This window comes from Tursiops truncatus (assembly GCF_011762595.2).
Source record: "Tursiops truncatus isolate mTurTru1 chromosome Y unlocalized genomic scaffold, mTurTru1.mat.Y SUPER_Y_unloc_1, whole genome shotgun sequence".
Lineage (NCBI taxonomy): Eukaryota > Metazoa > Chordata > Mammalia > Artiodactyla > Delphinidae > Tursiops > Tursiops truncatus.
This window is the reverse complement of record NW_022983136.1, coordinates 2,569,362-2,587,960: the sequence shown is the minus strand read 5'-3', so window position 1 is coordinate 2,587,960 and position 18,599 is coordinate 2,569,362.

Below are 18,599 nucleotides of genomic sequence, written 5' to 3'. Positions count from 1 at the left end.
AAGCTCTGTGAAATGCATCCATACTTTTAGAAGGGCACTACTTTCAGAAAATATTAAAATATATAAAAATATAATGATTTTAGGATTGGTAATTAGTAGAAGGGATTGAATAATTGCATATTTCCATACAGTTATATTTCACACAGGAAAAACATGAAGCATTATAAATAATTCAACAGAGTATACTTTTGAAGAAAAAGAAGTGTTGAACTCTTATTCTCTCTGCTGATAACCCAAATTAAAAACCACATCATTTAAGAGGAACTGCTAAATTATATGCACTAAAAATGTGTTTTTCATTCAAAGCATATCCTTCATGAAAGGAATGAAATGCCTCAAGCCCAAGTGACTTACATATATTTTAATATATTTTTTTACATATGAACTTTAAAAAGAAAGAGCTGTTGAAATGGCTGCATATCTGGCTTACAATTGTGGATTAATGGAATATTCTATAGCAATTTAGCCATAGTAATTCTTTATTTCAATTTCTTGTTTATATATATTAAAATTATTTTTGTTGAAAATGCAAAGACTAGTAGATATGTCTAGAATTACATCAAAGACTGCAATGAATATCTACAAGAGTCAGTGTGATACATTATTTTTATTCTAATTATTTTATAACTACATTTTTTCTAACAACATTTTTTACAAGACATTGGGAAAGGGAGCTGCATAAAGTAGGAGTAGGCAGAAACATACCCTACTTCTCTTAACTAGTTGTTAAATAGAGGTCTTCCATATAAATTATCTTTATCTCACGAAGTCTTGCCACAGTCTGATTAGGTAGTCATTTTCTAACCTATTTAATAAATGAAGAAGCCAAGCTTCAGAGAGACGTCCTGACTTGTTCTCAGTTGCATAAATGGTCAAGCACTATGGGCTCTGAGAGTAACTCTGACATTATAGCCCTTGCTCTTGCCTTAGGTAACAGTTTCTTATCAGATGGGGCATGTCCTTCATGCATCCGGTAAGATGGCTAACCACCTGCCATGAAAACAAAAATAAAAAGAGAAACCTAATTTTATATTAGCTTAATTTATAAAATTCATTTTAATTACTACATCATCATTCACATCTTATCATTTTCATAACTATTATTTCAAAATTGAAACATGTAATTAAATTACTTTTTAACTACCACAGTGAGCTCCATGGTAAGAATCAGTTATGTGCCAGTTTTCTACCTGTAGACAGATTGTCTGTATGTATGCATCTAGTAAGCTGTGAAAAGATGCTGAGACTAGACTGACTCACCAAAGTTATTTGGCTGAATTATTCAGGTATACATAATTTATTTCAATACCTTTGTTGTTATTTATCCAAGTCATTAAATAATGGGCATGTTTTGCATAGCCATTTGATATTTATCAATTAAAATATTTTAAATTATTCTCCTAGAATAATTATTCTGCTTGGAATAACTTGTTCAGTATTACTAAAGATTAACTTTGTAAGCATTAGTTCCACTTAAATCAAGATGGTGGTGTAAGACGATGCTGAACTCACCTCCCCCCACAAACACATCAAAAATACTTCTACATGTGAAACAATTCTTATTGAAAACTAACTGGAAACTAGGAGAAGGACTCCTGTACAACCATGGCTGCAAAAATGTACACACAAATCAGGTAGGAAAGGAAGAGAAGCAAACCAGGTTGGGATCTATGACCCTGGGAGGAGGCTCAGAGGAAAAAGGAGACTACGTGGGTAGAGACCCTCCTTGGTGAATGAGTGATTGGGTGCCGCAGCCCTGGGGTCTGACACAGGGAAGACAAGCCCCTTTGGCTTGTTTGAGAACCACTGAGACTAACAAGAGGACTTTGGGAAGCCTGGACTCCCCTAGTGAGGAGCATAAACACTTGCTTGCCCCTGAAGCAGGGTGCACAGGACAGATTGAAAACAAGGGCTGGCTGACCCATTTCCGGTGACCATCTCGTGCACCCTAGCCTGAGCCAAGCTTCAACACCTCAGCACTGTTTTCCTCCATTCACCGCTTCACACCAGAGTGAGGGCAGCCATGACTGAGGAGAAAAAGTCTTGCCCTTGAGATGCTGTGGTGGCTCAAATATTAAGCAGCATCTGAGCAGGACGGGGGCAGCGTTACTGGCAATTACACAGGTGGAGATTCAGATGCAGAGTGGATATCTCACGGTCGCCAGATGGCCACAGCCTGTGCCCTGACGCTTGCTGAATCCCCACACCAGCTCCTGTTGCTCCAGCACTGCTCCCCTCGGGGCTGAGGTTGCTGGCTGTGATGAGAGGAAGAGCCTGCAGTTAAAGGGTACTGAGCTAGCTCAGACCTGAATCTCTGGAGTTTGCTCTAGCACCGTGGGGCCAGACTCCATCCCTGACAGGGCATTGAAGGTCACTGAGCAGAGGAGAAGCCTTGGCTCACCCCGTCTCTGTTTCTAGCCCCTCCATCTCCAGCCCCACCACCTAACTAGGTGATAGCTGCCAGCACAACCTGGAGGAAGGCATGACTTGTGCTCGCATCAGATTCAACTCTCTCAAAAAAACAGCTGGTCACACACAGATTGTATAGGGTTGCTCCCACATAAGGACAACCCTTTAAAACAAAAACAAAACATAACAACAACAACAAAATGAAGTTGTCTCTCTTGCAATTCAAAAACTTTTTAAAAAAATACTGTTTTCTTCATTGATGAAAGAAATTGAAGATGACACAAAAGAAATGGAAAGATATCTCATGCTCTTCGATTGGAGGGATTAATATTGTTAAAATGGCCATTCTATCCAAAGCAATCAACAAATTTAATGCAACCCCTATCAAAATACCTATGATGTTTTTCACAGAACTAGAACAAATAATCCTAAAATTCATATGGAAACACAGATTGCCAAAGCAATCTTCAGAAAAAAGAGCAAAGCTGGAGGTATCACACTGAAAGACTTCAGACTATACTCAAAGCTAGTAGAAGTGATCAACAATATTTACTTAATTTCATGCTTCATTTGTTAAGTAAATTAAAAGAAGAGTGATAGGAGTCAAGGGCAGAATAGGAGGACATGGAGTTCGCCTCTCCTCACTAATACATCAGCAATATATCTACAAATGGAACAGTTCTCAGAGAGCACCAGCTGAACAGTAGCGGAGGACCTTGGACACCTAAAAGGACAAGAAAACTCTCCATGTAACTGGGTAGGATGAAAGAAAGAAAAAGGAAATGGGCTGGGACCTGCACCCCTGGGGGAGACCTAAAGAAGAGAAGAGGTTCCCACACTCAGGAAAGCACCCTCCCTAGTGGTAAGATCAGCTGGGACAGAGAGGGATTGGAAGGAAAAGAAGCAACTGGTCAGTGGCAAGCAGGACAGAGTAAGACCCATGCAGATGGTCCATGACACAGTTCTACACACCACAGCCTGAGTAGTGTGTCTCCTGGTGCGGAGTGGGTTAGGTGTTGGAATGTGGGATTTGGAGAGCAGACCCAAGGAGGGAACAGCTGTTGGCTGTGAAGAGACAGCCTGAAGGCACAGCAGTATGGAGCTCCACAACTGGGAAAGTGTGTGGAAGGAGCCCGGGCCACCATAGAAGCAGGGTGCCATTGTTCATTGGTATGCAATAGGTAGGGCCACCATTGCAGCCCCCTTCCCCATGCACCAGCCCTTGCTTCTGTGGGCACTAGGAGGGGTGCCCACCTGAGCAGGCTTACTGTCTCCTCCCTGCCAAAGCCTCCTCTTGCTGCTCTAGCCCCAGCAGGCTCACAGGCTGTTCCTGTCAAAACCTCCTGTGGCTTTACCAGCCTGGCAGGCCCGCATGCCACGCCTGTCACTACCTCCACCCCCTCCTGCCTGGGTGGGAACGGGTGCTCTGGGACAGCCTCAGGGGCAGATACTGGTGAAAGGAAGACATTCAGAGGTGGGGTTGAAACCACAGCTGAACCCCAGAGGCTGTGCCACTAAGACAGAAGAACTGAAATCTCTTTTCGGATTCACACCCCTACTCCTGGCTTTGTAAATTCAGCGCCTATAGAACGTCTGAATGGATGAGTGTTCCCACAGCTGAGATAGGTCTAGCTGTAGCAGTTGTGGACTTGATTGACACACACAGGTGGGGACTGAACCAGGTCAGAATCTGAGCTGCATCTATAGCTCCCATAGAGTGTTCAGGGACATGATTACTGCAGCCCTGGGACCTCATTTTGGTGGATCTGTGCTGGTGGTCTGGTGAAAACAACATGTGAGAGGCACCAGGGCCAATTGCTGGCATGCCCACAGTTAAGGTGGAGCTGAGAGCAATGCCAACAACAGTGTAATTTGTGGGCCAGCACAGCAGGTGAAAAGTGACACAACAGAGAACACTCAGGTGAACAGCTCCTGAGGAGGGCAACACAGTGCCTTCTCTAACAGTGGGAGTGCTCTACTCCTGCTTACCTCACACTGCGGATCAGAAACAGATCTGGGGGCCTCTACTCCAACAGCTAGGGAGCAGACCCCACCCCTGACAGGACAGTGACAACCACAGAGCAAGGGGAAGCTCCACTCAATAACCAGGGCAAGTTACCACAACATCAGTCGTACCTCCAATCAAGAGGATAATGGCCAGCATGCATTGAGGAAAGAGGTGGCAGGCCTCTCTAAAACAGGCCTTGCATCAAAAAATATTAACACACAGGGACCACACAGGGACATTCCCACATAAAAAGAGCCCTCCAAGACAGTCTGAGGGTCAGACAACAAGAGGAAGAACCACCAGAGAATTTGTTTTGAAGGCCAGCGGGACCTGAGTGTAGGAGCTCCACAGGATTGGTGGAAACAGAGACTCCACTCTTGGGGGGTGCACACATGACCTCACGTTCACTGGGACTCAGCACAAAGCAACACTTCCATGGGAACTGGGGCTATGGACGTTCCCTCACAGTTCCCTTTCACTGTGGGGGAAAGGACACGGCTGGCTGAAGCCCCAGAGAATATTTATTGGCATGAGCTCTCCAAGAGGTCCCTAATTCTGCACCAAGACCTGGATGCACCCAAGACCCTACAGGCTCCAGTGCTTGCATCCCTCATGCCGAACAACAAGCAAGACAGGAACACAGCCACATCCAAGAGTAGACAGGTTACCTTGTTGTTGGGAATGTAAATTGGTACAGACACTATGGAGAACAGTACAGAAGTTCCTTATAAAAGTAATAATACAACTACCATGTGATCCAGCAATTCCACTCCTGGACATATATCTGGAGGAAGCCATAATTCGAAAAGATACATGCATCCCAATGTTTATTGCAGCACTATTTGCAATAGCCAAGACATGGAAGCAGCCTAAATGTCCATTGACATGGAATGAATAAAGAAGATGTGGCACATGTACAATGGAATATTACTCAGCCATAAAAAAATAAAATAAAATAATGCCATTTGTAGCAACCAGGATGGACCTAGAGATTGTCATACTGAGTGAAGTAAGTCAGACAGAGAAGGACAACTATTCTATGATATCGATTATATGTGGAATCTAAAAAAAAGATACAAATGAACTTATTTACAAAACAGAAATAGAGTTACAGATGTAGAAAACAATCTTATGGTTACCATTGGGAAGGAAGGGAAGGATAAATGGGAGACTGGGATTGACATATACACACTACTATATATATAATAAGGAAATAAAAAGGACCTATTGTATAACACCGGACACTCTACTCAATACTCTGTAATGGCCTATATGGGAAGTGGATCTACAAAAGAGTGGATATATGTATTTGTATAACAGATTCACTTAGCTGTACACTGAAAACTAACACAACATTGTAAATCAACTACACTCTATAAATAAATAAATAAATAAGAAGAGTGGTATATAACAATTCCTTTTTTTTTTTTTTTTTATGATACACAAGCCTGTCACTGCTGTGGCCTCTCCTGTTGTGGAGCACAGGCTCCGGATGCACAGGCTCCGTGGCCATGGCTCACAGGCCCAGCCGCTCTGCAGCATGTGGGATCTTCCTGGACTGGGGCATGAACCCACATCCCCTGCATCATCGGCAGGCAGACTCTCAACCACTGCACCACTAGGGAGGCCCAACAATTCCCTTTTTTTAACCACAATTTAAATGGTGAATATTTTTTTCTTTTTTCTTTCTTTATTTTTGTTTTGTTTAGTTTTCTTCTATTTTTCTCATATTATCTCCTGAAGAAAAGCATAAAATGCATTAACTTTCTGGGCATAAGGTCCAACTGACCATCATCAATGCAGAATTATTAGTGTCACAAATTTCTCTAATACAGTTAAATTGTCTAATTTTCCCTTCCTCTTTTCTTCTGGTTCCAAGAAATACTGAATCTCACATTACTATGTTCTGATACATATATATACTCCTCTTCAGCTCTTTTGAATTTCATAGTCATGTCAAGTGACTATATATATATATATATATATATATATATATATATACTTTATATACGTTAACCAATTTAAGACTATTTCTACTTCATGTTAAGGAAAGAGATTTGGTTATATCTCTGTATTTATCTATTCTGGTGCATATTCTCAAAGATATTTCAGGATGCACAAAGAATTTACACATCTGTGATTTGAGATTAAAACTAATTTTCAAGTTTGAAATGGCACAATCCTACAAAAACTTATCACGTACATACTAACTTCTGCAAGTCTTTATAACTTATAGGAATTTCTTTAAGGAAATATAAATTAGGCAATGATTTTTAAACTTTGAGATTCCAACTTCAATCATATTGTTTTGTACAAGTGGTTTTCCAAGAAATACTTGTTGAATTAAATTATATAATAATTAGGTTTACCATAAAATTCATGTTTTCCCCAGTTCTAATATTATTTTTTTAATTAACTGAATATTTGCCTGCAAAATATAGCAATCACCAAAGTTCATAATTTTATGAGAATAGACTATTAATATGCTTTAATACTTACCAGATTTAGTACTTATTAGATTAAATGAGAGTGATCTTATTTTATACATATGTTAATAAACTAAAGTGATGTTAATTGTGTCTCCAAGTGGAATAAAAATTCACATATTTAAATCTTGATGAAATAGAGCAAAATCTATGTGCGTTTTACAGAATCATAACTCTCATATGGAATAAACATGCCTTTTCTGTCACTAATTTAAATTTTCTAACACAAAAACTTCAGTTTTCTTTGGATTTTTACCATCATATTTAGTGTGTTTCACATTGCTTTGTGCTTAAAATAACCTAGGTTTATCTTTTAAAAAGTAATGATTTGGTCATGTATTATGGCCAGAAACTTTGAAAGGTAAACTACAATACAAATGCTCAATGTTTACTAATAGAGTTTTACTTATTTACCTGTGAAATGACAAAGAAAACTATATATCATAACAACACTAAACAGAGAAGAAAATTCAATGCATTATGTTTAAATTCAATTACAAAGGTTATGTAAATTTTAATGTAATTCTACTTTAGTGTTTTATTATGATGTGTATTTAGTAAATTTATATTTTAGGGTGATTTATTATTAATGTTTGGAAAATCTGTAATCAAGTGTTAAAGACTTAGCAGTTCACTTCATTTGGAGAAAAATTGTGTAATGTGTAATATAACAAATACTCTAAGGAAATTAGAAATTCCAGTGATTGTCTATAAGCACAGGCAGAGAAAAATATTTAGTGGTTATTATAAGTGTTGTGATTGTTCACAGGGTCATCAAAAGGAGTCAATTTTATTTTGTGAAATAAAATTGAAAATAAATGTTAAGGAAATATACCTTACATTTTAATATAGCAAAACATCCACTAATTTGATGAATAAAATATATATTTAATGTAAAATTATATTGTATGTATTAAAGCATTTCATGTGTAACAATCAAAACCAACAAATTTTAAAAACTGAGTCTCTTCACGTTCTTAAGCCATGTGCTAAAATATAAAATATAATGTCCATACAGTAGACTTCTTAAGAAAAGTCGGTCCTGCTTATTATCCTATCCCTTACAATATTTGATAAGACAAAATAATGTAATTAATTTTTCTCATAATGTAATTTTCTTATTATTAATTTGTTTTTTGATTCTTAATCAAAGGTTTATTTTTTTGTAGTGAGAGAAATAAAACCAGTTTAAATTTAAAGTATTACATTGTTCAGCTAATATTTTTGAAAACATAATATCTATGTACCGGAAAATCATTTAACTTTGGCTGTTAAAATACAGGTATTTCATTCCAAGTTATAAATCCAATTAACTTGCAGCAAATGTGATTGATGATTGTTGAAAAGGGATTATTGTTGAATAAATACCCTTACCCTGTAACCTTCACAAGTTACCTATCATTTCTGAGCTTTCATCCCTGATTTTTCTATCCAAGCATATAGAGAAGTATCATATATCCTTCCTCAAGGATAATACGAGTGGATTCAGGAAGTCTTACTTATCTCAGATGTTTCACTTAACAGTATGTTATGGTTGCTGAGGTCCTATAATTAAAAATTCCCTAGTTTTTACTGATTTTATTGATTTTTTTGTAAAAGGAAAGATACTAATGTGAGGAATTAAACATTGTTTACCAACTTTTTAACATAATACAGTCAGTATTGATATGAATTAATTATGCTCACTTCATGGAAGAAAGTGTAATGATGCTTAGGTGAATGAGAAGGGAAAGAATGTGAAATACTTCAAGAATATGGAGCTTATGACCAAGAAGAGTTGGATTTAGAAGAAAGCATCAGCTAGAGGGTGGGAAGTCATGTAGGATGGAGGGGGCTGTACAAAGCCAGAGGCAGAGAACTCCAAGGGAAAAAATGCTTGCAATAGGATTTCACATATTAAAAAACAAAACCAAGTACTTTTGTATCTAAGTGCTTTGCTATAAATTATTTGCTATATTCTTTACAGTCTACATGGTGCCTGAGAAAAAAATTTATGTATATTGTCTTTACTTCTTTCTATAGTCCCCTGCTGTGTGATTCTAATCTGTATTTTAGTGTAATTTCAACATAGTTTTTATGTTTTAATAAAACTTGAACACATTAAAATGCTATTAAACTGTTACACATGGTTAATAATACTTATGGACTTCTGAAAGTAGCTATTATTAAACTGAACAAAGTCATTAATGTCTTTAAACTTTGCACCAGGATGTAAAGTACAAAACAGACGTCTAACTGCATCTAGAGAATAGTAATAATATCTAAATATGTATGTTTCTTCTTTTTTTAACCATATATTTTTTACTGTATCTTTTATATTTTGTATTTTAAATTAAAATGTACTTTAATAAAAATAAAAGAGTAATGCGTTGGATTCTAGTATGTACTTTCCCAGTAATCGTGACTGTAAGCAGTTGACAGAGTATAAAACAGGCCTTTGTGTCTTCATCTATCTCTATAATCTTCTTCAGCCCTAAAATTCAATGAGTAAATAAGAAACATCCATTTGCATTTAAGACTAGAAATACAATCTTAAGATATTGCATTTTCTGAACAAAAATATATTTCCATTTATTTCAGATAACAAATATAGTGTGTGAATTGCAAAAATTTTGAAAAATGTCATCAGTTGTCAATCACGTTTTTCTCTGTATTTTAAACATTCATGTTGTTAATTTGATATCTCTTCATTGGGCAATATAAGTTTACTCACTGAAGAGTCTGAACTGCCTAACACATATATTAGTAAAAATAAGTTTTGATGTTTGAAATGCTTTTTCATTTCTCCAGAAATGATCTCCGAAGTACGGATATAGAATTTACTTGAACATTTAATATTACTACGCACCTAACAGGGCAGTAATGGTTTATCTAAAACTAAGGTTAACTTATTTTTCTTGAAATGGTTAACTTACTTATATCAGTATTCAAAGCACTATCACCTATATTATTTGTTCACAGTAATGAGGAAACTAGCTATATATCACTGACTTATTCATTTTACTGTCTTCAGGTTTAAGTAATCCTTTTTCTTTTTTCATTCTTTATTTTCTATTGAAAGACTGTCTATGCCTTTCAGAATTTAACTACTATATTACTTCAGGAAGATGAATTAATACTAGCTACTCATTATACATCATTGTTGCAATTACAAAATAATCTAAAATCATCAAATGTTTTCATGAGAAAAATCAGTGATGAACACACTAGAAATCTGACACACCTTGGACCTGGAGAAGCCCAATAATTAAAATCAGAATAGTAACTTGGAGAAGTTAAATGGACACTTCGTGCTCAGCAATTTCACCCTCGGTCTAAGCAGCCACGGCATATGTAGTGGAATAGGCTCCCTCAGGTGCACATCTGCTCAGCACTTTCTCTCCAGGCCTTAACTGGTCAGGACTCTCACTTACAACTGTCTGGTAGACACAGGAGTGATTCAAGGAAGAAGAATCTGGCCACTATAGTTGGGATATGAAAGTGGTCTTATGAGACATCTGGATAACAGCAATAAAGCAGGCATAAAAATATTAGTAACTGAGACTCTGAATCAACTTAAAAAATTCTGTAATGATGACTGAAAAATTGAACACTTGAAATAAATTACTTTATAAACAGAAAATAATAATATGGTTTGTTAAGTGGGCATTACATTTACAATGGAATAAAATATGTATTTAAGAGTTCACATGCACTGAAAAGTAGAAGAAAATAAATAATATTCTCATAAGAAAAAAATTCAGAAAGACAGATAAGAGGTTGAAAGTATATATTAGAATTGAACAGAAATTTTTTAAAAGGATACAAAAAAAAGAGTGAAATGCATGAAAACAAGTTTTAAATTTGTGATTTGCAATATGTAACCAATATTAGTACCTGAAGAAGAATTAGTGAACCAGTATTAATGCACAAAAGAATAATAGAGGAATAATACAAGAAAACTTTCCAGACATGAAGAAATAAATGAAAAATATATAACATGGCATATTCCAATTAAATGCTTAAACTTCAAAGATAAAAGGAAAAAGGATTAAATTGTAAGTTCTCAACTTGCCAGTCATTGGGATAAATATTTCACACATCTTTTTTAATTAAAGAAGTTAAAAACCATGTCAGCTTCCAAGAAGGAAATGAATCAGTTACATTCATAAAACATAATGTTCTTGAAAGTAAGACATTCTCTGCTGTATTTTCTGCAGTGACAGAGATGGAAGCAAAATAAAGCATCAAATGCATAATCCTCAGTCAACATAAGATCTAAGAAGTGTGAACTTCACAAGGTTCTAATTCATATGTGAAGCCAAAATCACAAGATATTTTAGGTCGACATTTTCAGATTTTCCAGGAAATTTGAAATGGTAATACACTCTATATTTTTTTCAGATGTGATTACAAACATGAGATTTCAATTGGAAGAAAATTTGTTCTCCTAAACTCACTAGGGAACAAATCGTATAGAATATTCTACAGATCATTGAGGGCTGAAATATTTTAATGAGGAAGTTTACATCAAAAAAAGGCTTCATGGGCTTCCCTGGTGGTGCAGTGGTTGAGAGTCCGCCTGCCAATTCAGGGGACATGGGTTCATGCGCCGGTCCAGGAAGATCCCACATGCCGTGGAGCACCTGGGCCTGTGAGCCATGGCCACTGAGCCTGTGCATCCAGAGCCTGTGCTCCGCAACAGAGAGTCCATAACAGTGAGAGGCCCACATACTGCAAAACAAAAACTAAAACAAAAACAAAACAAAACAAAACAAACAAAAAAGACTTCATGATAAATATTCTTAAGGTGAAAATTTATAGGTTTGGATAACTATTTTCCCAATTAAAATCAAACAAAATTTTGTGAGCTGATTAACAAATAAACCAGCAATGAGAACCAGGATATTAACTCTGATTTATATAAACGCTGAAGGAAAATGAGCATAAAGAAGACAAGAAATAAAATAGTTGATCACATTCTTAAGAGTAAGATTCTTTAAATTCAATCTGAAGAATGCAAAATAGGGATAAAAACAATAAATTTGATATATTATTAAAGAAAAAATATCATTATTTTATTATGGTTCAAATAACTATATCAAAAGCTAATTCTTAAGCCACATACAAATCTGATGACTTAACTTGCAAAACTCTCCTTCCCATAGTGTATGAGTTTTATTTTGTAAAGAGACTGTCTGAGGACTGTGCTAACCCGGAACCACGTCTGATGGCTCCACCCAGTCACTGTGCAAGTCCCCTAGAGTCTGCACCTCCCCAGACACTTACATTTCACAGACTTTCAGGGGATTACACGCAGCTTGAATCAACAATGAAAATTTTGAAAACAAATGACTCATTTAAATGTATTTGAATAACAGTGTATCAATAATGAATGCTGACGCTTGTCCCTGGGAGATGCCCAGGAGAAGAGGCAAGTGTCTTCATTCGGAATTAGGTCAACTTCATACCTTAAGCAAGTCAGCCTAACTAGCCATGGATAATATCCCCCCAAAGGAACAATGTAGAGTATATATTTGTGTGGATTTATTTCTTGGCTTTCTATTCTGTTCTATTGGTCTATGTGCCAGTTTTTATGCCAATACCATACTGTTTTGATTACTACACCTTTGTAATATAGTTTGAAATCAGGAAGTGTGATGCTTCCAGCTTTGTTCTCTCTTCTCAAGATTGCTTTGGCTATTTGAGGTCTTTTGTGGTTCCATATAGATATTAGGATTATTTGTTCTATTTCTCTGAAAAATGCCTTGGGCATTTGGTAAGTGTTGTATAGAATCTGTAGATTGCCTTGGGTAGTATGAACATTTTAGCAATACCAATTCTTCCAATCCATAAACAGGGAATATCTTTCCATTGTTTTGTGTGTCTTCAATTTCTTGCATCAATGTTTTACAGGTTTCAGTGTACAGATCTTTCATCAACTTGGTTAAATTTATTCCTAAGTATATTATTCTTTTTGATTCTATTGTAAATGGGATTGTTTTCTTAAGTTCTCTTTCTAATACTTTGTAGCTAGTACACACTTTTTAAATATTTTGTCTATTTTAAGATGTTAACAAATTAACTTTGAATGCATATAAAAGTTCTATATTTTTACACTTAAAAATTTGGAATACTAATTGTGGTGTCCAAACCAATCACTCCTCAGTGAGAAGCTGGGAGTTAGGGTTCCCCCATTTTGTATGTTGTTATGCCAGGTCTGGAGTTTATGGTGAACGTGTGTCTCTGCCTTTTCTATCCATTTCAATGCGTATATTTTCTCAGTTACCTATGTGTAGTAGTTATCCAGCTAGTTTCTGGATTTCTCTGAGGAAGAACTGTTCTCTGCATAGCTGTGCATCTGTGGCAGGAGCAAAATGCAGAGCTTCATATATTTGCCATCTTGATCCAGAAGTTTTAACGTGCATGAAATCATAATCTTTTAATTAGCCAGTATTCCTATGCATGTATCCAAATTTATGTCCAGTATTTCTGATGCCTATAATCCCAGAAGCAGAGGGGTGTCATGGAGTCAGAGGGACCTGGATGATATCTGTCTCTTCCTTTTCAATCTTTAGCATATTTGTATACTTCTCCTAACTTTACTCAATCAACAAAGGTATTCAATTTATTGTAGGTTCATTTATGCATAAAATGGGAATAATCTCACCTACCTCATGAAAGTTCCTATGATAATTAAATAAAATAATGACTATAAAGCAATTAGCCCTGTTCCTGGGACATAATAACTGTTCAGTAAATAGTATCTTCTTTCCTTTACACTCTGTAGGTTGCAGGCCTTGTCAGCCTCTATTTCAGTCATTTGGAACTTGCTTAGGATAGAAAATGAGTTTTTCAGTATATTTAGTGTCTCCTAAATCATACTATATACTTCTTAAGCTCACATTTTAGATATTATATACTTGCTGGTGTTCTGGAAAGCACAGAACATGTTGCCTTGAACGTGGTATGACACCTATTTTCAATGTAATGATAACTCTGAGAAGAGTTAACTCTTCTCAGAGATAACTCTTCTCTTCAATGTAACTCTTCTCTTCAATGTAATGATAACTCTGAGAAGAGTTAACTCTTCTCAGAGATAACTCTGAGAAGAGTTTGCACCTATAATTCTGAGAAATAATTTATAGAACTTTATGACATCATTAGTAAAACTTTAAAAATGTATTCTGAATATGTTGTCCACACAGAATTTGTTAGTGAATATATACAAATGTGATTCATTTTCACTGTGGGTTCTCAAGTTAGTACATCTTCAAAGGTAATTACCTATACAAACATGAGATAGTTTTTTTTTAACATTTTACCCTGAAAAGTAATATTTTCTAGAACTATCATCAGCTTATACTAATGCTTCTAAACATTTAGTGACTTTTAAGAAGTGTTAACATAACAATAAAAACTCAAACTGACAAGGCTAATGTGGGAGCCCTTGCATTCATATCATGCAACAAATGGAAAATTAAAGGTTTGTCAAAATTACCAGAGAGTTTAATTAGTGTCATTTTCAATAAGAAATTGTCTGTGCACTTGAGTATAAAATTCAAGTTATGCTTGCAACTCAGATGGTGATCTTTTACATTCGCCTAAGTGATAGAGTTAAATGTATGTTTTTTTAATAAATGAATACCATTCTTATATTTGTTCTACTTTTGCTGAAAATGTGAACTCCTTAAGGATAACCAAAGGTACTTAGACTTGGGGCAGGTACTGCAGTTATTTTTATGGATGTAGGATTCCACAGGGAATGGCGTGGAAAGAAATAGGCTGTGAAGCCAAAAGAAATACACCCTCAAAAATACGAATTAGCATGAAGAGAATTTTCAAAGGACAAACGATTATTTCCTACCATGAAATAGAGTATGAAAACAACTCAAAATTCTACATCTAAAACACATAATTTTTAAGGACAATAACCTTAAAATATCTTAAATCTTCATCAAGAGGGTACTGGTTAAATAAATATGAAGACTCCATACAATGGAATATTAATAAGAATAAAGTAGAACTATATATATTAATGGAGAATTAATTATATTAAGAATAAAGTAGAACTATATATATTAATGGAGTAGAACCATATATATTAATGGAGAATAATCTGCAATGTTAAAGTGAAACTGTGTGTGACAAATATTACCATTTATGATATGTCCCTTATTTTAAACATGCATTTTCAATCAAAGGAGATACATATTCCATACAATGACATTTGGGAAATAGATGAGCATTTGGTGGGAGATTCCAACTCAAAATCTTATGACGAAAATCATACTGATGGACCAATCTCTTAATTGCAAATAAAAAGATGAGACAAATACTAGAAGAACTTAAGGAAGTCTCTATTAAATATGCCACAAATCATAAAACGTTTGGAGAAAATAGCGGTACACTTGGATACACAAAAAAGCCTTTGAATGTCAAGATCCACTATAAAATAATTAAATATTAACAAAAAATGAAAAATGTACATAATATATATTGTAGACAAAAGGTAAAATTCTTATTATATAAAAAACCCCATATAAATTTCAGCTTACACTTGAGGAAAGCCCACAGCTTACACCAGGGAAGCCCACAAATGACTATTTTTTAAAAATAACAATAATCAGTTGTGGTAAAGATGCAGTTAAATTTGCACACTCATACTCCTGGTTGGTCTGCAAATTGTTAAAACCCATCAAAATGTAGAAAACTACATAATTTAGTAAGCAATTTAGTCAAGTGTTGGAAAAAATGTATTCAGATATTGTAAAAGGCAAACATACTCAAATGCTTTATCCATGAAATTCCTCTTTAGAAATTGTTCCAAGGAAATTATCAGAAATGTTTCACAATATACCTAGAAAGGTGATTGTTTCAGGATTTTTGATAAAAGTGACAATTTAGAAAATATATAGATGTCTAAGTTTGGGATTAATTATACTCTATGATGAAATTTTAGGGAGGTATTAAAAAACATGCTGTAGAAAATTAATTAGTGACATGGGGTAATTTTAAGACTATATTATTGCTATAAAAATTCTGGTGACCAGGGCTTCCCTGGTGGCACAGTGATTGAGAGTCCGCCTGTCGATGCAGGGGACACGGGTTCGTGCCCCGGTCCCAGAAGATCCCACATGCCGCGGAGCGGCTGGGCCCGTGAGCCATGGCCGCTGAGTCCGCGCATCCGGAGCCTGTGCTCCGCAACGGGAAAGGCCACAACAGTGAGGGGCCAGCGTACCGCCAAAAAAAAAAAAAAAAATTCTGGTGACCAAATACTATGTTCTACATAAAACTAATTATTAAACTAGGTCTAATGTTATCCAAATAATATTATAGCACTACAACTGTTACTTCTGGTTATGGGTATTTTGTAATCTTCCCTTTATGAGGTTTTCTTTTATTTTCCTATTTCTACCTTGCACATGTATTGCTTTTTATAACAAAAATTATATGTTTATAGGTCAGACTCTTCAATTAAAAAAATAGAGTGGGGCTTCCCTCTTGGCACAGTGGTTGAGAGTCCGCCTGCCGATGCAGGGGATGCAGGTTCGTGCCCCGGTCTGGGAAGATCCCACATGCCGCGGAGTGGCTGGGCCCGTGAGCCATGGCCACTGAACCTGCGCGTCCGGAGCCTGTGCTCCACAACGGGAGAGGCCACAGCAGTGAGAGGCCCGCGTACCGCAACAAAACAAAACAAAAACAAACAAACAAATAGAGTGAATATTTTCATGTCCTTTGTATATAACCAATTTGTTTCTAAAGAACCACACTGATTTCCAATGACCATTAGTGCTACTTGCTTTTGCTTTAGTTCAAATTTATTGATGCATTGTTGCTTAGTCTTTTCTTTTTTAGTGTTCTTATGCCATTTAGCTTTATATGTGTTTTGCAAAAGTAGCATAGTTTGGAATTTTGTTTTGAATCTGCTCCAGCAGACTTCTTTTAAGAGGGCAATTTAAGACATTTATGCTTGTTTAAGATTTATTATATATGGTCCTGTATCTGACAGCATTCCTTTAATTTTTTACTCTATCCTTTCCCCTTCTCTCTCTAGTTCTCATTTTTGCTGTCCAGGTCTTTCACTAATCTATGTACTTCTTGAAAGGCAAGGACTTTATCCTTTACCTTTGCACTGGACAGAGTGTACAACAATTTATGATTTCTGAATGAGTGAATGATTTAAGAATTCAGATATTTAATTCTAGATTCTGTCACACAATTACGATTGTTATTATTAGAATTAAATTTACTTACATTAAACAAATTGAATATTGGTATATTTTAATTTTTTATATTTGTTTATTTATTATTGGGGTGTAGTCGATTTACATTATATTAATTTCAGGTATACAAGGGTTGTGGTTCAGTATTTATACAGATTATACTCCATCAAAAGTTATTACAGGATAATGGCTATATTCCCTTGTGCTGTACAATATATCCTGTTGCTGATCTATTTTATACACAGTAGTTTGTATCTCTTAATCCCATACTTCTATCTTGCCCTTCCGCCCACCCCCCCACTAAATGTGGATAGAACAACTACATGTGTTACTACCAGGCTTGCAGGTACAGTACAATTTCTGTCATTAGGCACTGTTTTCCTTTGGGAAATGAATTTGAGTGTTTTATAATAACAAAAGACATGTAACAAAGTGGACTGAGTTATTATGTACTGAGTCTCTCTCTCTCTCTCCATATATATATATAACAGCTTATATGTCTTTACTTCATTAAATAAATGCCATAAGAATTTGTATACTTCATCTTTCCCTAGACTTTCTATGGATATATATGGGACAAAAGAAGTGAAATTCTCTCATTTTGTTTCCTTATAAACCACTTTGTGATTTTTCTTTAATGATTGCCTCTCTACCGGTAATACACTTCTTTGCATTTTACATATAAACCCTTAGCTACTAGGAGGAGCTATAGCTCCATGGTAAGCTGTAATCTGTACTTGAGGAACTTCAATATTAAGAAACAGAGAAATATATATATATATATATATATAATTAAGGTACCAGGATTGATTTTCTTCTCCATCTGAGATCTTATCAATCATATATTCTATCCACAACAAATTTCTGTCATTATTCTTGATGGTTAACCATCTTGATGGTTAACATCTTGATGGTTAACATAACATTTTGCTATGCTTTCTAGATCTGCCCTTATTTCTGCTGTATTGATCCAGTGCAATCACATTGAATTAATTATGCCTTAGTTCACTATAAATACAATGAAAAGTTGTATTTTCAATGAAAAGTTTCAAACTTTTCAGTTTGAAAAGTTAGATTGGATACATAAATTTCATTAGTCATTAGATAATCCCCAATGCAACGTATGTTTTTTGTAGACCCAGTCACACAATGATTTTTTTTTTTTGTAATTTCAGTATGGCAAAAATTTCAAAAATTACCTTACTTTTTTTTTTAAATTTTGTGCACCATGACTATAATATATTATGCTACATATAGCAATGTTCATTTCTAGTAAAACTTTACAGTGCAAATAAGCTTGTTATTTAACAATTATTGGTAATACTACACTCTTTCAAAATAATTCTTCTCTTCTAGAATTGGATTCTCCATCTTTAGGAGTTTAGAGTATGTGGCTAGTTCTCTGTGTGCGCATACACATATATTTAATAGAAATAAGCTAACATATCAGGATCATTCTAAACAGTGCACTTCAATCTTTCTTGCATGATG